Source organism: Harmonia axyridis, chromosome 4, assembly GCF_914767665.1.
Source record: "Harmonia axyridis chromosome 4, icHarAxyr1.1, whole genome shotgun sequence".
NCBI lineage: Eukaryota > Metazoa > Arthropoda > Insecta > Coleoptera > Coccinellidae > Harmonia > Harmonia axyridis.
The window spans coordinates 7,900,371-7,928,028 of record NC_059504.1 but is presented as its reverse complement, the minus strand read 5'-3'; the positions used below and the strand labels follow the sequence as shown (position 1 = coordinate 7,928,028).

The following is a 27,658-nucleotide window of genomic DNA, read 5'->3' as shown; positions in this document are numbered from 1 at the left end:
AGGCCTCGAAAAGACAGTTATCAGCCAGATTTGGAGAATAAGCTGGGTTTTAAAACAGTTGAAACCACAATTCGTTAAATTTAAACATGATTTTATCGATTGTGACACGAGGAATTGTCTTGGTGAAAGAGATTTCTTCGTTTTGCATTCAAGTAAGATTTTTTTCATTTCTGCACTCAATAGATCTAATAATGTTATGTGACATCCACTGTTGATGGTTTAGCCTTTGTCAAGGTAATCAATGAACAATATACCATGCACGTGCCAAAATACCGATGCCATAACCTTGCCAGGTTTGAGATGATTGGTCGCTTTGAGGGCTTTCACCGATTGCCGTTTGTAATAAATAAATAAATCACTTTCCACTCATTTGACGCCTTCTTTGACCCAGGACTGTCACATAGAGATGCATAAAATCCTGTTCATTCCACTTGAACAGCTCCAACAGCTGTGAACAAGCGCGGAACACATTTTGAGGGAAGATTTCTGATGTATTCATGATTTCTCAATATTCACAACAGTGAATAGTGTCTGAATATCTTCAACTCCATCGTTATCTAATGCAACTTAAATTGACGATCGCTAAAAGCCATTTCGTGGGTTTATTTTTTGATGATTTCTGAAACAACTGACGAATTTGGGACTGAAAACTAGTTTTTATTGATCTGAAGAACATCCAGTTTTTTTTTTGCAGTTGTGATACTGCTAAGCATGTTCGGCTGAAGATAGAAATATAAAATCTGCTATTATTCTCCTACCAATATGACATTTAAAAGTGATATTATTCAATCCTCAGTTAAAGGAAGAAATTATATGCATTGTAACTTATTTTCACAATAAAAACTGTGATATCAAAGCAAAACTTGTCAAATTTGATTGCGTTCAGTCACAGACGGAAACCAACTCCAAGAATTTTAAACGTATTTGCATATAACAAAAACAACGATACCAAAGCAGTGAACTGATCCAAACGAGTTGAAATTTTGTGTGTTCATATAGAAAGGGAAATCCAAGCTTCTTGCAAAATTTTGTGTTAATCATAGACTATTCGAGCAGAATAACAATAAAATTGAGGTGAGCTCGGATGTGGAGTCAGGAATTGTTGAGCATTCATTCATTATTGAACCGATTGCAGCCTTGAAAACCAAATATACATCTATATACATTCATATACTTCTATATTGGTTCAACTATGTGAAATCCAAAAGTGCAAAATACATAATCTGCTCTCATATTTTTCAAATAAAAACGATATTATCCAACCCATAGTAATGAGGATAGGATAATGTTTATTCACCTAGTGAATTTAAAATATTTTTAATCACCTCCCAGAATTTTAAACATATAAGCACATACCAAAAAACAGTGATACCAACGCAAAACATATTAAATTCGATTCCCCATTCGCAGACCGAAACCAAAACCCAAATCTACTCATCCTTGCGCCATCGTCCGAGTAAAAATAATACCGCGAGACCTTTCAGCCTGTTTTTTTTTTCGGCTCAGACAGGTGCTTGCCACCCGCGGGGTGTCTGACGGACGGCTGTGTTTCTAGGCCTGTGAAAAGCCAAACGGGAGAGGCAGAGAGGCACCTCTGCCTGTGTCACGGACATTCCGAGGTTAATTTTGTGTCGTACGATATTTTATATCCGTGATCGGCGATCTCGGAGAAGTGTCTCTTAAACCTATCTCGGTGAAAATGTCGAATGATGTGTCGCGGTGAGGAAATATTGGGAGTTTGGGATAATTTTTCACTTGGTGTATTAGTCTGCAGCTGCAGGTGGCGTGGAGATCCTTCTCAGGGAATTTTGGAAGGCTGGAACTATACCTTTCCACCTTCAAATTCAGACTGAACTAAATTAAATTGGGAATTTACAAAGTCAAATTGGAAATAATCAAATACAAATTGGGATAAACACATTCAAATTGGAAAGGATCAATTTCAAATTGGGAAGACATTTATTGCGATTGGATTTGATTTTTTCTATGCAATTGACGCATCTCTTTGTATGTCAAAAGGGAGTAGCGAACGAATCTATACCAAAGTTTAATTTTAAAAAATAATCTATATCGAAATGAAAGATCCAGAATATTTTCAAAATTATATTATTGAATGTTTTGTACAGATGCAGAAAGTGAAATAATTAATTCACGTAGAAATTAATGTTGTCTCAATTTGAATTTGATTATTCCCAATTCGAATGTGTTTATTCCCAACATTATTATTCAATTTGAAGTTGAAAAGGTATAGTTAATATTGATCTGAAGAGCATCAGGTGTTTTTTGCGTTGTATTTACAGATGAAGATGGAATACATAGTCTGCTATTATTGCTCCCATTATGACATTATTCAACCCATAGCATCGAAGATGATCACTTTAATCAGTGATTTATAATAGTTTTTTTCATTTCACCATTGAACTAAAATAATCTTCATCAACTCTCAGAATTATCAACTTATTTCAACATAGCTGTCGAGACACGTTAAAGTAAAAAATAGTAAATAAAAACAACCTTTATCAATAAATATTGCTCATATGGAGAAGTGTCCAAAAAGAATTGCAGCTGCAGAAAGGTTAATGTTTCTATGAGAATTATTACTAGAACTATTAGATCTCTACTTTTACATTGGTAAGCAGTGCTATCATATAACAGGCCAATTGAAAAGTCCCGGTCTACCATAGTGAAACACATTTTTTTGGAAAAATTCGATTTTATTATTCAACATAGTTGCCTTCGAGAGCGATTAGAGCGATCTTCCAACTTTTCGATACCATTTTTGTAGTACGCTTCAAAATAGGACTCAGTTTCGGCGATTACTTCTTCATTGGCGCTAAATTTCTTTCCAGCGAGCATTTTTTTTAGGTCTGGGAACAGGAAAAAGTCGCTGGGGGCCAGATCTGGCGTATACGGTGGATGCAGAAGCAATTCGAAGACCAATTTATGCAATTTTGCCTTTGTTTTCATTGATTTGTGACACGGCGCATTGTCTTGATGAAACAACATCATTTTTTTCTTCAAATGGGGGCGTTTTTTAAGGATTTCAATCTTAAAACGATCCAATAACGTTAAATAATGATCTCTGTTGATGGTCTGGCCCTTCTGGAGATAATCAATGTACATTATACCTTGCGCATCCAATAATACTGATGCTATAACCTTGCCAGCTGACTCTTGTGTTCTTCCTCACTTTGGATTCGGCAAATCGTGTGCAGTCCACTCAGCTGACTGTCGATTGGACTCCGGAGTGAAATGATGGAGCCATGTTTCATCCATTGTTACATATCGACGCAAAAATTCATGTTTATTGGAATTAAACATCTTTAAACACTGCTCAGAATCATTAACACGTTGTTGCTTTTGATCGATTGTGAGCTCGCGTGACACCCATTGTGCACACAGCTTTCTCATATCCAAATATTCGTGAATGATACTAAGTACACGTTCAGATGATATCTTCACAATGTCTGCTATCTTGATCAACTTCACTTTACGGTCATTCAAAATTATCCTGTCAGCCTCTTTTGGGCGTCCACTGCGTTCGCCGTCTTCGGTGCTCATTTCATCACGTTTAAACCAATCAATGATGGTTGATTTTCTTGGTGCTGACCCCGGAAACTCATCACCAAGCCAAGATTTTGCTTCAACTGTATTTTTCCTCTTCAAAAAGCAATATTTTATCAGCACACTATATTCTTTTTTTTCCATCTTTTTTCAAATAACAAAAGTAGCTACATTCACAACACAATATCTCACAAACTAATGATCAGACTGCTATCAAATTTTGACACTTATCGTTTGAAGGTTGGTACTAACTAAAAATCATATGGATTTAATACTAGCACCGCCATCCGTGCATCAGACCGGGGACTTTTCAATTGGCCTAATATGTTGGTTTTAATTGCTGATACTGACGATGATGTTAGACAACTTTTGATATTCTTCAAAACATCCATTATTAGAGTTACTCTTCTCCATTTCAGAGGTCACCTGATAAACTACCATCAATCCATTCACCAAGTAACGATATCGTAAAAGACTGAATGAAGAGAGACAAATAAGAAACAGAAAACAAAAACTACCATCGTGTCTGTTGCCATCATAACTCTGAATATACTGGTACATGTCGAGACGGAGGCTCTATAGAGATTTGTTCTTGGGCTTTGCTAACATAACGAGCCCTTGTACGGGTGAAACATGTATAAATTATATTTATACAAATACATAAACTCATGGGCATCTTCTGGTCGTACCTGGCCGCATGGCGGCCCCTCTTACAAGTTTATTAAGGAGTACCTAAACGTCGACAACTGGTCGGCTATAATAAATAAAATATGTATCCCAATTCCGATGCTGATTTACAAACGTGTGGGCGTATTATCTTTTGACAGTGGCGTATGGACTGATTCATGTGGAGATCTTGGTTTTGGAGTGTATGTTTCTCGCCTTCATGAGATGATTTGTCGTTATTGTTGTTTCCATTTTTTAATTGATTGATTTTTATGATCGATGCATATTATGTTTCTTTATTTTAGTGCTTTTTGAGAGCCCTTGGGATATTTTTAGAGTGGGGATAATTTAGATCACTTTTGAGCAATGTAATATTATTCAAATCTTTAGTTCAAATTTGACCAGCATTTGAAGAAGATGTATTGATTAATTTAAAAAAAAACACAATTCTCCTTTTGATCTAGATGTTCAACAAGTTCCAATAGGATAGAGATTCGGCAGGTATATAAAAAAAAATAATGTAAAGCTTCATACAAAATTTCATATCGTGAGCATTATCAGAACTTCAGAAAAATTCAAGCTGAATTAAGGAAAAAAAGAGCTAGGTACTGATGTAAAGTCAGAAACTTCTGAGTTTTGCTTTATCTATGCACCAAGTGCACTTTTAGAGATCCCATAAGTGTATCTGACAGTATATTTGTAGTCTTGAAGGTTCTCATTGGTGCGTGAATGAACAAGTGCTCAGAAGCTTCTGATTCCAGGTCAGCTCATTATTTTTTATTTAGCTTGAATTTTCTGGTAGATCAACATGAATGTAATATTTCAAGCTCAAAAGCTTTTGTCATTATACCTTTACATTGGTTACCGGTGCTATCAAATATACTTCCGCCTCCTATTCGTAGACAGGTCTCAGTCATGAAATCTTGGGTAAAATTTCATTTCTACCCGAACTTATTTTCAATTGCATCTTACCTCCCAGATACTAGAACTGCCAGATTGAAGTTATGAAAACCTTTATGGATTATAACTTTTTTCAATCTAATGAAAGTGACAAGAAAATTTGTCGTTCGGAATGGAGCTCTTGTAATGTCTTCAACAAAAGTCTTATCGTTTATCTTTCAGAGAAAGTTCTAGGTTTTAATCTTCCTAGAAAATTTGGTGAATTTTAAATCGACTTAGGACTGGTCATGGTCGTTGCAATAGTATGCTCTTCAAATGTCATTCTATTGAAAGCTCACTATGTGACTCTGGTGTAGAAAAAATAATCGAGCACTTGGTGAATACTTGTCTAATTTTAAATTTCATGGTGGTTTCCGAGCTATCCTTTCAGTTTCGAATTCTTTTTCAAAATGGTTCGCTAACTTCAATATAATAGAAACCAACATTTATTACTCCTTTCTGGTAATTTTCTTTTTTGTTTTTAGATTGAATTATAAAGTTGTCAACCGTTGGCGGAGAGAAAGGATAGAGAAGATTATGTTTGGATGAAGAGGAAGCCCTTTAATATGAATATGTCAGCTTATTCTGTAAACAAATACAAAAACCAGTCACTGCACCTATACGGGGAGACAGAGTTTTTATCTGTGCTCTTGTATCATACGTTGAAATGTATGATGCTCCGTTTACATCTTCTCTGCTAATACTGAACTTACATCTACACATGCTTTGTTGTTTGAAGTGTTTGAATTTTTTGTATTGATCTATCTCAAAAGAATAAATATGTATAACAACAGTGCTTTCTTAATTTTTTTCAAGGAAAGAACGAAATATATCATATATCTACACTTTTTCCTAATTTTGCAAGTATCAATTTTCCCTGAAGTTGAGCTTGACATATTACAATTGAACTGCGAATTAAATCTTGAGAGGAAACACCATCATGTGATTAGTCAGTTCGAAACGAAAAATCAATACGAAATAGCAAAAGCTCTAATTTTTCGAAAATTTATAGAAGAACACGCAAAGTACTAATTTTAGACGAAAGTTAAAATTTTTGTAATATTCCTTTTTTCTACTGATCATTCATTCGTTCAGGCAACACCTCACATAATTTTTGTCTCTATTCCTTCTGGAAAAATATTGACAACTTTCCCCTTTAAAATCAATTTAATAACGATTAATCCGTCCAACTACTTTCGGCACAAGCTGTAGGTACTACCCGCGTAGGCCCCTCATACCATCCTACTTATCTCCTCATCTGAGACGCCCCTGAAGATGCCAAGAAGATGTGCAGACGGACGTGGATGCGGGTGGTTGTATCCTCTCTGTTCTTAGGCCCAGAGCAATGTTTCTTTTCGCGTGGGTCGCCCTACAATTATTTCGGGTTTTGAATAGTGTTTATTTGTTCTGCACCTCGAAAGGTGCAGCTCGACATCCATGTCTCGAGTAGGGTCATTGAAAAAGTTCAGATGTGGGCTCGCCACACCAATATTGCCGCACATAATGATAATGAAATTGGCATTGTTTCGTGACTTGTAATGCGCGACAACGTTTAAAAAGCTGCTCGGAGATGATTCAGTGATTCGTTCACCAACGCGAAACTGAGATATCAGTGTGGATTTATGCAGCGACAAATAGCAGATAGCAATTATAAAATAACGATTAGCAAGTATGCGTTGAATGTCGTATTTTTTGACCTGAAACTATCATTTGAGATTTTTCAACTGTTCCTGGTCAATGTTTGGGTGTAGAATACGTAAAATATAGGTATATTTCACGTTATAACTATATTTCCATTGACAGATTCAACTACAAGGATTCAACTACCTATCAAATGCCATGGATTCAACTATGTCATACAAAATTCACATACCTTAGTCCTTATCACTTGAAAATTTTCTTTTATATGATCTTCTAGGAAGTTCAGTGTGCAGTACAGTTGAAGGTGGACATCCCATCGTCCTTGATACTGGTCCGTAGTTTTAATGTCCTGATGCAATTTTTCTACATTTCTTTCAATAAAATCTTCGAAGTTTTGCGATCTAAAAGTGGATAAGGAAGTAGTGAACTTTTATGCTCAGTTTTTGGAAGTGGTTTCCACTAACTCTTCTATGTACCTATTTCTCTACTTCATGATTCTCAAGAAAATTTTGTACTAGGTAATATCTACTTGAACAAATGAACACCAAAAGTTAGATTCATGATTGCTTTCATAAAACTTTCATTGTGGTGGTTTGCTCGAGCAAATCATTTCTGTGTTCACTTTCAGTTCACTTTTGACACTTCCATAGATTTCAAAATACAATCAAGGAGTAGATCAGTTTTATGAAACCAGTCGTAGGTAAGTCTTGTCCATAGATGTGGTGAATTGTGAATTGTAAATATTTAACTAATTGCCTTATTTGAATATACGCCAATTTCTGTTAATGAACACTGACATTATCAGTTGCTGTCCCAAAAGCTACAAATCAAGTATGAATGAAGGATCCGCTTTGTGTCTAAGCAGTGAGTTTTCCATTTTTAATTCCATACACAACTGCCCATTTATATTATTCGTACTTGATTTTTTTGAAAAGTAGTGCAATAGTAATTGAACCATATTTGTTATCGTTATGTAGCAAATTTTAAACTACGTTTCGAATTGAATTGTAAATAAAAATGTGGCAATCCTTTCGAGTGTGTTGTGTCAAACCCATTTTCGCTGATTTATACTGATTAAAATGATGGTAATGAATCTAGGGAACCTGTAATAATACCTTAAGCTCAAAATCTCTGATCATTTCATATTATTCTTGCACGAAACGTTCTCACTTTCGATATTAGTTATTCTGAAGGACGTGTTGCGCATAGTATACCATAATCTCAACTTACTTCAACAGCTTCGATAGCCGTGATCGTCTAGTGGTTAGGACCCTACGTTGTGGCCGTAGTAACCCAGGTTCGAATCCTGGTCACGGCAATGTGTAAACATTGTCACGGAGAAGCTATTTTTTTTTTTTGGTAAAAAAGTTTGTTCATCGCATGAAATATTTGACTAGCCGGTTGATATTTAAATTGACGCATGAATGAACGATGGCTATGCATACTGGATATTCCTTTTCAATAAGTTTTTTGAATTTTATATGGTTCGGATGATGAGATTCGCTAGAAATTTTGCATGGACCCTGAAATAGCTTTTTTATATCTTAACCCATAATCTCAAACCCGTCGGTGTTGTGGTCACGGAAATTTATGGTGAAATTCTTTCGATATTATTTGTAGAATTTTCTATAATGGTATCAACATTAAATATTCAAAAATATATGACATAAAATATAAATTCCTCATCAAACTATAAAAAACATCAATAGTTTCAATTTCACACTGCAAATCAACCTAGTGCCTATCTATAATAATCGGTAAACTTCATATAATTAAAATAGTAGTTGGCCACCAAGGTATTCAACATGGTTAGATTTTTTCCTTTGGTCACATTGAAAAAAAACATTCATCATTTGAAAAAACCAAACGGTGTTGAATCCGGAGACCTTGGTGGCTAAAGATTCATCAAGCCAAGTAGCTTGACATTACAACCAACTACTTGACTTGAAAATCAAGGTCGTGAAAAATTACATACATGAGCTTGGCTTGACTTGATTCTCGATATTTATTGCTTGACTTGATATCAAGCTACTTGATATTACTTGAGCTTGATATGCACGCGTCGCACGGCATATATTTCTGCAATCTCGTGCGCGCTTAGACTAAATAAGGGCATTCCTCGAGCGTCGAGAGACTGAAGCATTCGCCAGTGTGACTTTATTAGTAGTTTTCTCACATTTCTATGAAATCTATCGGTAGATTTTGGTAGTTCAACGCCAGCATCTCCAGCTCCTGTTGAAAGACAATTTTCCAGAGCTGCTCTCACTGTACAAAAACCCGCAATAGGTTAGGTTAGACAAATCTGTAAGATGCCTTATGTGTCTTAGATCTTTGATGGAAAATTATGAAATCAAACAAAGCCTAGAAGTTTCTCAATATTAATAAACTTTATTTTTTTATTATTTTCTATTTTGTTATGATTTGAAGTGATATAATTTATATTTCTATTTCAAAAACGTTGATATTTTCGGTTCTTTCATACAATAAGTTCAATAAATAAAAGTGTTTTTTGTAAGGTTCATTTTAATTTCATGAATTTTTTATTGGTGTGACACCACACAATGAAACTGCTAAAAATCATTTAGCTCAATATGATTCCAGTACTTGATGAAGAATTACTTGACTTGAGAATCCCTAAACGGGATGCTTCTCGACAAATCTGCCGTTAACAAACTGGAAAATATAGGGTGTCCCTTTCAAAAAATTCCTCTATATATTTAAAACAGTAATTAATTTCTATGATCCGTTATGAATATCCTATGAACCATAAAATTTTTTTAAGATATCGGGGGTCCTTATAGTTCTCGGGATGCTTTCAGAGGGCATTGGTACACAGTGTACCACAAAAAGTCGATACATTTTCTGATTTTGTGAATTTTGTCCAGAATTGAAATAATTCACCAAAATAATTATCTACGATTTCTTACTTCCTTATTGCTGTAAAATCAACGTCGACAGAATATCGGTTATCAGTTATTTTTAGGTTCAATGATGAAGAATTTGTTCTCAGGAATATTTTGTAGTTACGTTTGTTACTTTGTGAATACAAAAGTCAGTAATGTTTATCTGATTCTACCAAAATAAAGTTCTACTAATGATACCAACAATTATATTGTGGATGCAGTGGATACCTTGCAGTTTCAGAAATATCTTTCCAAACTTGGCCAAAATGGTCTAGGATTTTCTATCAACGCCAGCATCTTCAGCTACTGTTGAAAGACAATTTTCCAGAGCTGCTCTTACAGTTACAAATACCCGCAATATGTCAGGCGACAAATCTCTAAGATGCCTCATTTGTCTTAGATCCTGGATGGAAAATTATGAAATCAAACAAATCCTGGAGGTTTCTCAATATTGAGAAACTTTATTTTTTTATAATTTTTTATTTTGTTATGGTTTATAGTGATTTGATATATGTTTCTATTCAAAAAACGTTGATTTTCACGGTTCTTCAATTCAATAAGTTTGATTAATACAAGTGTTTTTTGAAAGGTTCCTTAAAAGCAAGTAGCTTGATATGATTCAAGAACTTGATAAATAAATACTTGACTTGAGATTGAAAAACTACTACTTGACTTGAACTTGAAAATCAAGACGAGTAGCTCGAAAATCAAGCCAAGTAGCTTGAAAATCAAGCCAAGCCGTGAATCCCTACCTGTACAATTACCACAAAATTAAAATCGTTGACCACTCCGTAAATTCGTCTTATACCAAAATTATAAACCTCCTTCTCAATCAACGACAACATTCGTCGTTTACCCGTAAGTAGCTACTTAACCAAGAGCAGTATCATAACATCTCTGAAACGGGCGCAATCAGCTACTTTCTTACGCGATCCAATCGACTAGTTCAGCCGCTCCGACTGCCATCCGATGCAATGGATCACGCCCCTGAACGGAGGTACATTCGGCGTAATTAGCATAAGCCAGACGGCATAATTTCGTCATCAATAATCGAATACGGCCACTCTTGGCGACAGAACACAGCCAGTCAGCGTACGGACAACAGCGATCGACGTTTCTGCTGGACCCATAGAGAGCATGCTTGTGTTATATATTTCACCAGCCGGAGATACGAGCATGACTACGGTTGTCTTAAGCGTTTTGCACCTCGTGTACTTCGGCGGTTGCAAGTGATTTGTCGATGGTTGAATCTGCGATAGCTCGTTTTATCAACATCGTGATCTTGTTCGTCATTTGTTTGGAAAGGTCTTTGTGGAAAATGGCATTATTTTCTTTGGTGTTTGCTTGATTAAGTTTCTGGGTGCTACAAGAGGGTGGTAGACAGAGCAAGAGGAAAGTATGTCCGTTGCTTTGGGGGTGGAATGCCATTTCAGTAACCATGGAACAGTGTACCTTCCACATTGCATCTTTACGTAACCAATTTGAAAGTCCTCGGTCTACCATAGTAAAACACATTGTTTTGGCAAAATTCTATTTTATTATTCAACATAGTTGCCTTTGAGAGCGATTATAGCGATCTTCCAACTTTTCGATACCATTTTTGTAGTAGGATTTTTCTTTCGCTTCAAAATAAGCCTCAGTTTCGGCGATTACTTCTTCATTGCCGTTAAATTTCTATCCAGCGAGCATTCTTTTGAGGTCTGTGAATACGAAAAAGTGGCTTGGGGCCAGATCTGGTGGATGCAGTGGATGCAAAAGCAATTTGAAGCCCAACTCATGCAATTTTGTCATTGTTTTCATTGATTTGTGACACTGCGAACTGTCTTCATGAAACAGCACCTTTTTTTCTTCAAATCGACAAAATCGTCCATCTGAGCAGTTAATTCGATTAACCATGGAAGGTTTTCGCAACACGTTTAATCTTATTGATAACTCGCATCCCCAGGGACGGCGTATGGTGCGTACAGAAGAAGCTAATGCTGCTGTAGAGCGTAGCATTGATGAAGACCCGAATGAGTCTATCCGCCATCGAGCACAGGAATTGGATCTGTGTCCATCCACTTTATGGAAGATATATTGCGGAAGGATCTTGGTTTGCGTGCTTACAAAATCCAATTCGTGCAAGAATTGAAGCCAAACGATCATCAAGTAAGGCGTAGATTCGTCTAATGGGCCCAAAATGAGATTGCCGTAGTTCCCGATTTTCATAAGCGAATTTTGTTTAGCGATGAAGCGCACTTCTGGTTGAATGGCTACGTCAACAAACAAAACTGCCGCATTTGGAGTGAAGCTAATCCTCAAGTTTATGTCGAAACACCGTTTCATCCAGAAAAACTGACTGGTGCGCTTTATGGGCTGGTGGAATCATTGGTCCGTACTTCTTCAAAAACGATGATGGCCAGAACGTTACAGTCAATGGTGATCGGTATAGAGCCATGATTACTAACTTCTTCATTCCTGAATTGAACAACCATGATGTCCAGGAGCTGTGGTTCCAACAAGACGGCGCAACATGTCACACAGCTCGTGCCACAATCGATTTATTGGAAGACACGTTTGGCCTGTGAATTAGCCTCCAAGATCTTGTGATTTAACACCGCTAGACTACTTTCTGTGGAGCTATGTAAAGTCATTGGTCTATGCGGATAAGCCACAAACCCTTGACCATTTGGAAGACAACATTCGCCGTGTTATTGCCGAAATACGGCCACAAATGTTGGAAAAAGTCATCGAGAATTGGACGTCCAGATTGGACTACATCCGAGCCAGCCGTGGCAGTCATATTCCAGAAATCATATTTAAAATGTAATGCCACAAGATTATCTTGCGGATAAATGAAATCCATGTCAATCGAATAATAATCCATCGTTGTTTCATTGCAATTTAAAGTTCTACAGCTCTAAAAACACACCCTTTAGATATATCAAGTAAGCTATAGGGTTTCCTATCAATTGATAAGCTTAGTGTTTCAGCGCCAAAGAAATAATATGAAGGCTATGAAGGAAACAGAAACCAGAACGGCCAATGTAAAAGGAGCTCGTCACTGAAAATGTTTTCATATGTTGAATTAACATCCATTCCCAATAAGGATATAATAGTGCCTTTGGTTTATTGCGTAACACTCAATGTTTACTAATACCTTTATGTCTTGTGTCCTTTTGCAATTAAATAATAAATGTATCATATTATGACAGTCTAAATCTTGCGTTCTTATCAACACATTCTTCAAACTTATCACAAGGTTCGCCTATTTGTATCGATTCCCAGGAATCGATCCTAAGGTAGGTATATCTGGTGGATTGCACATGACTGTGGAATGTATGTCGGCTGAATGCTTAGAATTTTCATTAAGTTTACGTCATCATCCGAAGAGGATTAAGCCTTTTTGTGCCGACAAAATCAAACGTAACTACGTGCGACTCTAGAACGTGAAAAAATGTCGCCGACTTCGAACATGAAGTTATTTCATTCTAATCAACCAATTATTCACATTCGAATCTCAATCACCGATAGGTCGAACGGTTTTCGCCTTGATATTTTACAGCACGAGATCCCAGCGACGCCGCTATAACAGGCCAATTGGAAAGCCCCCGGTCTACCATAGTAAAACACATTTTTTTGGCAAAATTCGATTTTATTATTCAACATAGTTGCCTTCGAGGGCGATACAGCGATTAAAGCGATTTTCCAACTTACTGATACCGTTTTTGTAGTACGATTTGTCTTTCGATTCAAAATAGGCCTCAGTTTCGGCGATTACTTCTTCATTGGCGTTAAATTTCTTTCCAGCGAGCATTCTTTTGAGGTCTGAGAACAGGAAATAGTCGCTGGGGGCCAGATCTGACAAATACGGTGAATGCAGAAGCAATTCGAAGCCCAATTCATGCAATTTTGCCATTGTTTTCATTGATTTGTGACACGGCGCTTTGTCTTGATGAAACAGCACCTTTTTTTTTTATATGGGGCCATTTTTCAACGATTTCCTCCTTTAAACGATCAAATAACGCTATATTATAATCGCTGTTGATGTACCGGCCTTTTTGGAGGTAATCAATGAATATTATACCTTGCGAATCCTAGAATACTGATCTCATAACCTTGCCAGCTGACTGTTGTGTTTTTCCTCGCTTTGGATTCGGTAAATCGTGTGCAGTCCACGCAGCTTACTGTCGATTGGACTCCGGAGTGAAATGATGGAGCCATGTTTCATCCATTGTCACATATCGCCGCAAAAATTTATTTGTTTTATTTATTGCACTTACACAGCATCAAACAGTGCTCAGAATCATCGAAAGATATTTAACGCAATTTCTCAAGTCGACTTCAATAGTTCAATGTATTATTCTCTTTTATATCTTCTATCTACTAAAACTAAGTAGTGTCTTGAAGTGATGAATTGAATTTTGTGATAGTATATTCTAAAACCAGTTGCATAATGGCCTCTTATGCCAACACGAATGCATGAGTGTTGGAATTGCCTTCTGAATCGAGTATTATACGGCATTTTCTCTATTTCAGTCAAGTTTTGTGAAATATTGTTGAAAATTTCAGATTATACATCCTAGTGACTTGTATTGTATCTTGGCAGATGGTGTGACTGTTACGAAAATTGACAGATTACGGAATTTGAATCGTACGTTTCGAATTTTGAAATAATTTATAATTACGTAATAAATTATCTTATATTGACAATTGACATGAGTTGAAATTTGATAAGAAACCACAAAACGAAAAATATACATAATTGAAAACAATGCTGTCATGAGTTCATAACAGCACTGTTTTTATTCTTGTAAATCTCTCTCTATTTCAGTATCGTAATGAGTTCATTACGATACTGAAATAGAGAGATACTGAAAAAGAGAAAGATTTATTTAATAGGAACTCTTGTGAATTACAACAGCATGCAATTCATGCTTCAATGAAAATTTTGAAAATACAAATATGATACCATACATAAAAAACCTGCAGAGTTATTAGACAACTAAGCTAGTTGGTCATCTATCTGCCTCTACCACCAACCAAACACCAACCGTTCCGCGTGTCCAGATGACATCTACCATTTTTCTCACTCGACCTGACCCAAACTGCCTTTTGTCGAAATAATTTGCTGAAGGCGATGAACAATGGCTTTTGCGGTGAAGTTATTATGATATTATGACGGAGTAGGCTCACACAGGTGCAAAAGACGATGGGACCGATCGCCGCGACATTCTTGGAGAATACCGGAAGTAGCCCGACAATACGGCTACGTGCAGTTGCATTATGACAGGGACAAAAGGCTCGAAGACCCCCTCGGCCCCCCCTATCGCAGGCATCACAGGTGAGGACGTGAGGCGGCATAAGACGGCGTCGATTATCGTTTACGGTCTTCGAAGTCAAGACGATTGTTAATTCTTCTCTATATGGTGAAACGACGGTGCGATACTCGGTCATAGATGAGCTATAAATTATAAGCTGTCGGTTTCGAATATAGCGAAAAGGATATTCACGCCAAGGAATCATCATCGTTGTTTCAGGAAATGAAGAAGCCGGTCGTCATATCCGGCTTCGTTGATTGAGTTATTAGAGTCGCATTGGAGGAACAAAAAAAAAGTCGATTTGGATATCGCTTTTGAATAGTTATCGATTTGTCTATTAATTATGCTGGAATAATTGTGTCGTAAATCATTCGAGGCCTTGTTCTGGATTTGGTATGTATAATTTTGGGTGATCAAGGTGGTTATCTTCATGGAGAAACTCTGCAAATTTTGCACTATAGCTCTTTATTTCCTCATATGTCTCAAAATCCCTCAATCTCCAAAAAAAAATATTTGATGAATATCATGTAGGTCAGTTTGGATTCTTAATTTGCATAATATATTTTAATACTCAAAAGCTCTGTGTATTCGACCACTTCAACTGGAGAAGTAGAAGAGTTAGAAACGTCCCAAAACAGAGAACAACTAAGTTTGAAATTTTCCATTTCGCAAAGAAACAAAAGAAACTGCACATATAGCCTGAAGTCAAATTCTTTGTCACTAATCCTTGATTCAGATTGTGAGGAGTTCAACTATTATGACGATTATGTAACCCAAATAAGTACTTATTTAAGTAAAGGAAAATTTGTTAAAGTAGAATTTAAATGAGACCAAAGTATTCTATTGCGCTTCAGTCATAATGAATAAAGGAAGAATAAGAATATACATAATTAAACAATGACAAAATACTGAATAGAAGATGAACTACATAACTATTTCGGTGTAATTCTCGACCAAAGCCTGAGCTGAAGGAAAATACAAAGAAAAGGAGAAATAACACATCAGATAAGAGTTTATTTCGAGCATCATGCAGGTGCGCACATATAGGGTGTTTTTTTTTAGAGCTATAGAACTTTAAATTGCAATAAAACAACGATGATTATTCGATCAATATGAATTTAATTTATCCGCAAGATAATCTTGTGGCATTACATTTTAAATATGATTTCTGGCATATGACCGCCACGGCTGGCTCGGATGAAGTCCAATCTGGACGTCCAATTTTCGATGACTTTTTCCAACAATTGTGGCCGTATATCGGCAATAACACGGCGAATGTTGTCTTCCAAATGGTCAAGGGTTTGTGGCTTATCCACATAGACCAATGACTTCACATAGCCCCACAGAAAGTAGTCTAGCGATGTTAAATCAAAAGACCTTGGTGGCCATTTCACAGGTCCAAAACGTGAAATTAGGCGGTCACCAATAAATCGATTGTGGCACGAGCTGTGTGACATGTTGCGCCGTCTTGTTGGAACCACAGCTCCTGGACATCATGGTTGTTCAATTCAGGAATGAAAAATTTAGTAATCATGGCTCTTTACCGATCACCATTGACTGTAACGTTCTGGCCATCATCGTTTTTGAAAAAGTACGGGCCAATGATTACACCAGCCCATAAAGCGCACCAAACAGTCAGTTTTTCTGGATGTACCGGTGTTTCGACATACACTTGAGGATTAGCTTCACTCCAAATGCGGCAGTTTTGTTCGTTGAATTAGCCATTCAACCAGAAGTGCGCTTCATCGCTAAACAAAATAAAATGGACGTAGTGCGCGATACGTATTCCGCACAGAACCATTATTTTCGAAATGAAATGGCACTATTTGCAAGCGTTGTTCAGGCGTGAGTCTATTCATGATGAATTGCCAAACCAAACTGAAAATGAATCACTTGACAGCTGTTAAATCAGTCGCCATCTTGAACATTAACGCCAACTTAAAGTTATATACCTCGAAAAAAAACACCCTATACTTTGAAATGTATGATGCCCCATTTACATTTCCCCTTCTAATACTGAGATCACATCTACACATGCTTTGTTGGTTGAAGTTGATAATTTTTTGTATTGCTTCATCTCAAAATAATACAAATTTCGGATCTCTAGAAAATATATGGATCTAAATTGAGAAAAATTGTTTGAATGTTATTGTTTATAACAGCAATTTTTGAAAAACATGTTCTACTTATTATTGTCGATCAATTCCGAAAAGTACGCAATATTCAGTTTGCAGGTTTCATGAAGAGAAGATCTCCTCTGTTGAAACAGGAAATACTAAATCTTCATTTGAAATTTGCAGCCTTTCTCTTACTATTAATGATACCGACTGTCGCAAATCTAACGTAGCACGCCCTAATTCGAAGAAGTTGTAGGCACGAAAGGTAGGAGTTAGAACGATCTTTTCCAATGATGTAACTGCATGGTTGGGATGATACAGTATCCTGTTTCTCGAACAATAAACATGAGAACCCACCTTCACAAATTCCATTGATTTCAATGTCACACTGACGTATTTATATAAAGAATAAAATCGCAGTTGCTGTCCCATAAACTTGTACTCGGGGTATCGTCACGATTAAAAACGTAACAGTCTGAATCACTGGTGCAATAAATCAATGCAAAATAGTGATCGGATCAGATCGATATTACGCTGTTGTGCATATATTCTTGAAATCGAGATAAGCAACTGAGGTAGGCCTAAAATCGAAAGTCAATGCGAAGGTCATTGATGCAACGCAAGAAAATGAAATGTTCTTACATATTCAATGACTACTCTTGTCGAGAACGTGAATGATAGAATAAGAGGCCATCGCTGATTAACTAAATATGTCTTAATATTCAAATAATGAAAACATATTCGAAATAACGGGTGTTATTTTCGAGGTATATAACTTAAAGTTGGCATTACTGTTCGAGATGGCGACCGATTTGACAGCTGTCAAGTGATTTATTCTCAGTTTGGTTTGGCAATTCATCACGAGTAGACTCACGCCTGTTCAACGCTTGCAAATAGTGCAATTTTATTTCGAAAAAAATGGTCCTGTATGAAATACGTATCGCGCACTACGTCCATTTTATTATGTTCAGCGATGAAGCGCATTATGGTTGAATGGCTACGTCAACAAACAAAACAGCCGCATTTGGAGTGAAGCTAATCCTCAAGTGTATGTCGAAACACCGTTACATCCAGAAAAACTGACTGTTTGGTGCGCTTTATGGGCTGGTGGAATCATTGGTCCGTACTTCTTCAAAAACGATGATGGCCAGAACGTTACAGTCAATGGTGATCGGTATAGAGCCATGATTACTAACTTTTTCATTCCTGAATTGAACAACCATGATGTCTAGGAGCTGTGGTTCCAACAAGACGGCGCAACATGTCACACAGCTCGTGCCACAATCGATTTATTGAAAGACACGTTTGGTGACCGCCTAATTTCACGTTTTGGACCTGTAAATTGACCTCCAAGATCTTGTGATTTAACACTGCCAGACTACTTTCTGTGGGGCTATGTAAAGTCATTGGTCTATGGCTATACGGATAAGCCACAAACCCTTGACCATTTGGAAGACAACATTCGCCGTGTTATTGCCGATATACGGCCACAAATGTTGGAAAAAGTCATCGAAAATAGGACGTCCAGATTGGACTACATCCGAGCCAGCCGTGGCGGTCATATGCCAGAAATCATATTCAAAATGTAATGCCACAAGATAATCTTGCGGATAAATAAAATTCATATTAATCAAATAATCCATCGTTGTTCTTTTGCAATTTAAAGTTCTATAGCTCTAAAAAAAACACCCTTTACATAGGCGTACGAATTTCTTCCAACGTTTTTTTTCCGAAATTCGAGGCTTTATTGTGAAAAACTGGTTGAAAATTTATGCTTCAAAGTATCGTCCATCGCTGGTCACTACTTTCTCCCATCTTTCGGGCAGTGTATGAATCCCGCGTTGAAAAACTTGGTCATCTTTCGAAGCGATCCACGAATCGATCCAATTTTTTACTTCTTCATAAGACCGGAAGTGCTGGCCAGCCGGACGATGTGCCATTGATAGAAACAAGTGATAGTCCGAGGGAGCAACATGGGGTCGAGCATTGTCATGCCGTAACATCATTTTATCATGTCTCTCGTTGTATTGGGGCTATTTGTCTTTCAATGCTAGGATCAAACGCATTAATTGCGTTTGATAACGATCGCCTTTGATTATTTCAGTTAGTTTCAGCAACTCATAATACACTAAGCTGAGCTGGTCCCACCAAATACTAAGCATGATCTTGGAACCGTGATATTCGGTTTGGTCGTCGACGTGCAAGAATGGCTGAGATATCCCTATGATATTCTGCGCTTGAGATTATCGTTTCACAAGCAAACAAACGCCGTTTAACATATTTCGGCTTCAACTCGTACGGCAACCAATTTCCTTGTTTTTGAATCATTCTCACGACTTTCAGGTGTTCTAAATGACTTGTTTAGTCACTCACAATGATCCTGCCAGTTGCATTTGACAAGATTCTTGATCAAGTAATGTCCCCAAATCAGCATCTACCAAAACCTTCTCTGTTCCACCGCCATGCCGGTCTTCGAAGTAAAAATCACTGTTCTTGAAGCGTTGAAACCACTCTCGGCACGTTCTTTCACTAATAGCAGTCTCATAGGTATTTGAGAGCATTCGATGAGCCTCAGCCGCCGATTTCTCCATATTGAAGCAGAAAATTAAAACATGTTTAATCAATATAACTTTATGATGCACAAATCGACTAATATTTCGATGGCGTTATGTTTACAAATAAATAAGCTTATTGTATGACTTCTACGATCTAGGTATGATTCCTAGATAATTACAGCACCAAGCTTAGGATTCATTATGGTATTTTGGTGATTCCTTCAAATTTATTTATGGGATATCTGCATAACATTCGCAACAGTAGCGTAGCTTTCTTAAGTAATATAAATAATTCATGAGACCCATCATTGGTGGAGAGTGATCGTTTCCATGATGATGACTCATTATTTCAAATATAGAACAAAATAGAAGTGAAAGATCGTCTCAATTTTACGCTCCATCAAGGTTTAATACCTCAAGAAAATGATCCATCCACTCGCCCATCGCCATATATCATAGATCCATTAATTCAAATTGGGAATTGCCCATGATGCGACACAGAAGAGTATAGCGATGAAAAAAAATTCGTCTACCCATTAACCGATAAACGCACGTCGCTTCTAGCGTCAAACTAATGAAAAATAGTGATTTGATATAGTGAACCGTAACCCACATCTCGGGGACTAGTCCCGAAAACTAAATTTTAATTTGCTAGCCTTATAAAATCAAGGTAGTCGAAACCGATCCGAGTTCGGCAATGGACCATATCAGAAGCGCCCCGCAGCGTTTCAGATATTTATGTCCGAAAACCCAGCTTGCTTTTCACATTATTTTTAAACGAAGTTGGTTTCCTGTCCGTCGGTCTGTCAGTCTTGATATTTTACTGCAACCAGTTCCGTTATTTTATTTTCTACGGGGAGATTTTGGAGAGGATCCTTATATCCTGGTACTTATAAATTAGGTTGGAGTTGATTGGAACTCTCTTAATTAGCCTTTGTTATTAGGGGTATAATATGGGATTGGATGCGAGAAAGGTATTTCAATGCTGATAAATTTAGTGGGAATAGTTTTAATGCGGAATATCCATTTTTAGGTTTTCTTGTTTGCAATTGGTCAGGTATTTTTTTTATGAAACCGATGATGGACTTAATGCTGCAGCGCCACTGCCATATGAACTGTTCAAATAGGTACTTAGGTTTCAAAGGTAAACGCTGTATTAGTGATGACGTCACACAACGCTATTTTAGTTCTCCTGTCAGTGTTCGGAATCCAAACAAACAAATTGTCATTCAAATTAGTAGATTATTTAAGGAATGATTTTACTATTAATTGATAGACAGAAGGCACGAGATTAATACCAGTAAGCTCGAACTTGAAGTTCAACTAATAAACACGCCATTTTACAAAATCTGGGGAATGATACAGGATTCAAACTTACTGGTATTAACCTCATTCCTTTTGTCTATCAATTAATATTGAAATCGTTCCTCAAATACTCTTATTTATGAAAATAAGCCAATTCCTTCAACGACACCGTACTAATTTTAACGACATTTTATTTGTTTGGATTCCGAACACTGACAGGAGAAAATGCGAAAAACTTTCGAAGTGAACAATGAAAAAAAAATTGAAAGAACAAAAAAATACAGTAGAAAAATTATTGCCATCATATTTGTACATGAGAAAGCTGCATGTGTGCAAAATGGGTGCCGCGCGAGCTCACAATCGATCAAAAGCAACGTGTTAATGATTCTGAGCATTTTTTCAAGCTGTTTAAGTATAATAAACTTGAATTTTTGCCTCGATATGTGACAATGGATGAAACATGGCTCCATCATTTCACTCCGGAGTCCAATCGTCAGTCAGATGAGTGGACTGCACACGATGAACCGAATCCAAAGCGAGGAAAAACACAACAGTCAGCTGACAATGTTATGGCATCAGTATTCTGGGATGCGCAAGGAATAATATTCATTGATTACTTCCAAAAGGGCCAGACCATCAACATCGATTATTATATAGCGTTATTGGATAGTTTAAAGGATGAAATCGGCCCCATTTGAATGAAAAAAAGGTGCTGTTTCATAAAGACAATGCGCCGTGTCACAAATCAATGAAAACAATGGCAAAATTGCATGAAATGGGCTTCGCAATGCTTCTACCGTATTTGCCTGATCTGGCTGCCAGCGACTTTCTCCTCAAAAGAATACTCGCTGGAAAGAAATTTAGCGCCAATGAAGAAGTAATACCCGAAACTGAGGCCTATTTTGAAGCGAAAGACAGATCGTACTACAAAAATGGTATCGAAAGGTTGGAAGATCGCTGTATCGCCCTCGAGGCAACTATGTTGAATAATAAAATCGAAATTTGCAAAAAAATGTGTTTTACTATGGTAGACCGGTGACTTTCCAATTGTCCTGTTATTGTACAAGAGTATATTTTACTCAATAAAAATCAAGAAAAACTGGGAGCACCAAATATATTTATTGATTTTTTTTCCATATGTATGCTCACGCGAAATATAATTCTCTTATTGGAAGATCCAATAGATATTGTGATATCAAATCCATATTGTCAATCAAATCACAATATTATTCTACTTACAAGGAAGTAGAGTGTAAGTCACTTACAAACAAACGAGACAAATGAAAGCGAAGGGAATTCGTCCAAATTTGAATTCATGACTACTAGTTCATGTCAAAATCATTTTGGAACAATCTAACCCTCTATTCTCAGGAGATAACTCTCCATTGCCCTTGGTTGGTCCAAGGACAAATTGTTCAGTGAAATAGAGCTGTGCTGGATTTTTGACGTAGTAAGTTCATTAAGATACGTATCAGGTGGAGAAGGACGAACACTACATGTTGATAAAATGATAAAATTGAACATTTTCGTCTAAATATGTCTCAAAATGTTGAATTCAGAAATGCTGCTGGAGATCTTAGATACCTACTAACCGCTACTGCCTCCATAGTTTTGGAGAAACTGTGGGTCAAGTAATGTGAACATCTTCAGAAAAAGCTTCCTCTACCTTCGTTAACGACTCCAAAACAAGAAAATTGCCATTTCAACTCTAATGCATAATGGTCCTCTAAATTTTGCCACGCACTCGTCGAACACCTTGTATACCACGTTCACCCCGAGACGTGAGATGTGGAAATCTGAATTACCGTCCACGAGACGCCTCCGAACACCTAAAACCGAAGATGCACAGCTAAACTTTCACGAACCGACAAAAGTTCATGACATAACTTATAAAAATCGACGTATTCGTGATGTCCAAGTGAGCTCAATGAGTGTAATCTCGAGACTCCGTACCCAGAGTAGCAATAAGTTTTGATTTCTTGTCAGTGAATTGTTCCTTCGAGGTTTTTGAGCGTTCATTTATAACATACGCCAGTGGATGCACATAAGTTATGAGTGGCTGCATTATTATCAAGCTTTTATCGTGTCAGAATGGCATATAAGGCCCCTGAGCGACAGCGTTTGCAATTTGGACCGAATTACAGGGAAGAAATGGAAAGATGTAGTGCACGTCACTAGAAGCTTTGGCCTGAATGCCTCCGTTACATGTATGTAAAATAATTATTTCCACATTAATATTATGTGGGGGAACATAGACGTAGAGGAAGAGGTCTTCTTGCTATCATATGACGCTGTTTTGTGACTATGTAAAGGGTGTTTTTTTAGAGCTATAGTACTTTAAATTGCAATAAAACAACGACGGATTGTTAGATTGACATGAATTTTATTAATCCGCAAGATAATCTTGTAGCATTACATTTCAAATATGATTTCTGGCATATGACCACCACGGCTGGCTAGGATGTAGTCCAATCTGGACGTCCAATTTTCAATGACTTTTTCCAACATTTGTGGCCGTATATAGGCAATAACACGGCGACAGTTGTCTTCCAAATAGTCAAGGGTTTGTGGCTTATCCGCATAGACCAATGACTTTACGTAGTCCCACAGAAAGTAGTCTAGCGGTGTTAAATCACAAGATCTTGGAGGCCAATTCACAGGTCCAAAACGTGAAATTAGGTGGTCACCAAACGTGTCTTTCAATAAATCGATTGTGGTACGAGCTGTGTGCCATGTTGCGCCGTCTTGTTGGAACTACAGCTTCTGGACATCATGGTTGTTCAATTCAGGAATGAAAAAGTTAGTAATCATGGCTCTATACCGATCACCATTGACTGTAACGTTCTGGCCGTCATCGTTTTTGAAGAAGTACGGACCAATGATTCCACCAGCCCATAAAGCGCACCAAACAGTCAGTTTTTCTGGATGTAACGGTGTTTCGACATACACTTGAGGATTAGCTTCACTCCAAATGCGGTAGGTTTGTTTGTTGACATAGCCATTCAATCAGAAGTGCGCTTCATCGCTAAACAAAATTCGTTGACGTAGTGCGCGATACGTATTCCGCACAGAACCATTATTTTCGAAATGAAATTGCACTATTTGCAAGTGTTAAGGCGTGAGTCTATTCATGATGAATTGCCAATCCAAACTGAAAATGAATCACTTGACAGCTGTTGAATCGGTCGCCATCTTGAACAATAATGCCAACTTAAAGTTATATACCTCGAAAAAAAAACACCCAATTTTTTAGAATAAAGCCTCGAATTTCGGAAAAAAACGGCGGAAGCAAAATTGTACGCCTATGGATTTCACCACACTTTCGCAAAATGAGAAAATCGCGTTCAGGTTAAAAGTTAGCAGCTTCTTTTTGTTATTTTTAATTGACATGCTGCATAAACACTTTTATTGCATCATAAAATATTCAACTCGTCAAGGATTGTTAGTGCTTTTTGTTTTTGACTTTGTTTGTTTTTGTTTGGTTTGTTTGTTGTTTTTGTTTTTGATACTATACAAATGAACACTAATGCCCGCCACTCACGAAGCGTTTCTTCCAGCGTTTGGTAGCAAGCGTCGAAGAGATTCCAGTCAGACAGCTCGGGACACGGCCGTACGAGTGTAAATCAGAGTATGAACTTGACTGCCCGACTGGAATCTCTTCGACGCTTGCTACCAAATGCTGGAAGAAACGCTTCGTGAGTGGCGGGCAGCGTGTAAACCCTAAATCCTGGATTCAAGCCCCTTACTGTTCGATTCTCCATCATCCAAAATATAAACCAACACCACTAATGATAAAAACGTTTATTATCTCAAATGATGAACCAAATCTCAAACTCTCCCACGTCCAATCGAACAATTTCAACTCAACAATCTCCTCAATTCCATCCATTACTTGATTCCCCGTCCCAGCAATGCATCTAGTGCAGGCTAACATTTACTCAATCACATAAGAGATTAGTATACGGGCAATATTATTGTCAAGGACTCCTAACGATGATCTTATTGTTGTTATTATACAATTACGGTCGTATATTGTTAAGTATCATGAAAAAGAGATTTATTACGGGAACACGCACATTCCTCTTTAATAAATGTCTGGAAACCGCTAATTGCCGGCCCTGGGTTTTGGAAAAATCTTTATCCAATAATGTGTTTCGCTCTAATAGTTATTCTGCTGTAGAATTTTGCCTGGAGTGAACAGAAGTTTTATTGCTCTTACCAGTTGGACGTTGAAGTAGTTCGTTGCAGTTGATAAGGACAGAATTAAAATCTCTTTTCCTGATAATTAACTTATTAGATATTCAATTTGAATTTATGAAAGTACCACGGCTTGTTGAACCCACCTGAAGATAAAATTTAATCGCATGTGATATCAAGGAAGAGAAAATTTTGGAGGCAACTTATCTCAACTTATATCAACAGAATCCTTTGTGAAAATTTCGTTGCTTCGGCAAATAACAAAAACATGCTAAATGATCAGCGTACTACCCCTCATCAGTAATTCTCTTCTAACCTCATATCAGGTGTTTTTTTCGGGGTATATAACTTTAAGTTGGCATTACTGTTCAAGATGGCAACCGAATTAACAGCCAAGTCAAGTGATTGCAAATAGTGCAATTTTATTTCGAAAATAATGGTTCTGTGCGGAATACGTATCGCGCACTACGTCTATTAGCGATGAAGCACACTTCTGGTTGAATGGCTACGTCAACAAACAAAACTGCCGCATTTGGAGTAAAGCTAATCCTCAAGTGTATTTCAAAACACCGTTACATCCAGAAAAACTGACTGTTTGGTGCGCTTTATGGGCTGGTGGAATCATTGGTCCGTACTTCTTCAAAAACGATGATCGCCAGAACGTTACAGTCAATGGTGATCGGTATAGAGCCATGATTACTAACTTTTTCATTCCTGAATTGAACAACCATGATGTCCAGGAGCTGTGGTTCCAACAAGACGGCGCAACATGTCACACAGCTCGTGCCACAATCGATTTATTGAAAGACACGTTTGGTGACTGCCTAATTTCACGTTTTGGACCTGTGAATTGGCCTCCAAGATTTTGTTATTTAACACCGCTAGACTACTTTCTGTGGGGCTATGTAAAGTCATTGGTCTATGCGGATTAGCCACAAACCCTTGACCATTTGGAAGACAACATTCGCCGTGTTATTGCCGATATACGGCCACAAATGTTGGAAAAAGTAATCGAAAATTGGACGTTCAGATTGGACTACATCCGAGCCAGCGGTCATATGCCAGAAATCATATTTAAAATGTAATGCCATAAGATTATCTTGCGGATAAATAAAATTCATGTCAACCGAATGATCCATCGTTATTGCAATTTAAAGTTCTATAGCTCTAAAAAAACACCCTTTATTAATGTGAAGGTCAAAACAGATGTTCCGTATTATTTTTGTCATATGCCAGAAATCATATTTAAAATGTAATGCCATAAGATTATCTTGCGGATAAATAAAATTCATGTCAACCGAATGATCCATCGTTATTGCAATTTAAAGTTCTATAGCTCTAAAAAAACACCCTTTATGAATGTGAAGGTCAAAACAGATGTTCCGTATTATTTTTGAAGTTAAGTTATAAATTGAATTGCATTTGGAATCCTTTATGCACCAAACAATTATTGTGAAACTAAAACAATAATTGATGATCTGTTGGGGAATTCTCATGATGAAAGGTGTTGGTGGAAAAATTTCCCAACCAGAAAAATTTTATCTCTTGCGGTCTAGATGATTAGTATAGTCGGTTTTAGTGAACAACCAACGACAAGATAGAATTCTCATATAAAAGGCAGATTTTATCGTAATTCAATAAGTAATCAAATGAAGTTGGTTTCGATAGAGTGTTCAGTCGTGAGTAGTAAGCATATTCCAGCGCAAATGCAAGCAAAAGTAAAATGCAGTATGATACTAATTGTAGTAATAAATAACTGATATAATCTTTTCTTCTTTTCAGTCTCGCAATTTCTCAATAAGAGGTTTTATTTTGAATAGCCTACTATCTGGATAGTTGTCACTTGAAGCTGTCATCTTTTGACATGTAACAACGAAAAGAATTACCTCAATACTTGAATTGGAACGATATACACTTCAATAACGCATTGGATTTGTTACTTATTATATTATATTATATTTATTTTTATGTTATAGTGAAAATAGTGGAAAAATTTGAGCTGTTGGAACAAGTTAGTGGTGTAAAAAATAAAAAACCGTGTGTGTCGCTCACGAACAACTGAGAAAATTACTGGGCCAATTGAAAAGTCCCTGGCCTACCATAGTAATAGAAATTTATTTGGCAAAATTCGATTTTATTATCAAACATAGTTGCCTTGGAAGGCGATACAGCGACTATAGCGATCTTCCAACTTTTCGATACAATTTCAGTACTACGATTTGTCTTTCGCTTCAAAATAGACCTCAGTTTCGGCTATTACTTTTTCATTGGCGCTAACTTCCTTTCCAGCGAGCATTCTTTCGAGGTCTGAGAACAAGAAAAAGTCGCTGGGGGTCAGATCTGGCGGATACGGTGGATGCAGAAGCAATTCGAAGCCCAATTCATGCAATTTTGCCATTGTTTTCATTGATTCGTGACATGGCGCATTGTCTTGATGAAACAGCACCTTTTTTTCTTTAAATGGGGCCAAT

The 27,658-nt window shown here is 37.1% G+C and overlaps 1 non-coding gene across 1 annotated transcript; it reads left to right on the top strand.

Annotated features, from left to right (window-relative positions):
• The first annotated feature begins 8,056 nt into the window (after window positions 1–8,056).
• Window positions 8,057–8,128, top strand: Trnah-gug. The gene has a single exon. It is a non-coding gene; the product is annotated as a tRNA-His (tRNA).
• Window positions 8,129–27,658: the final 19,530 nt, after the last annotated feature.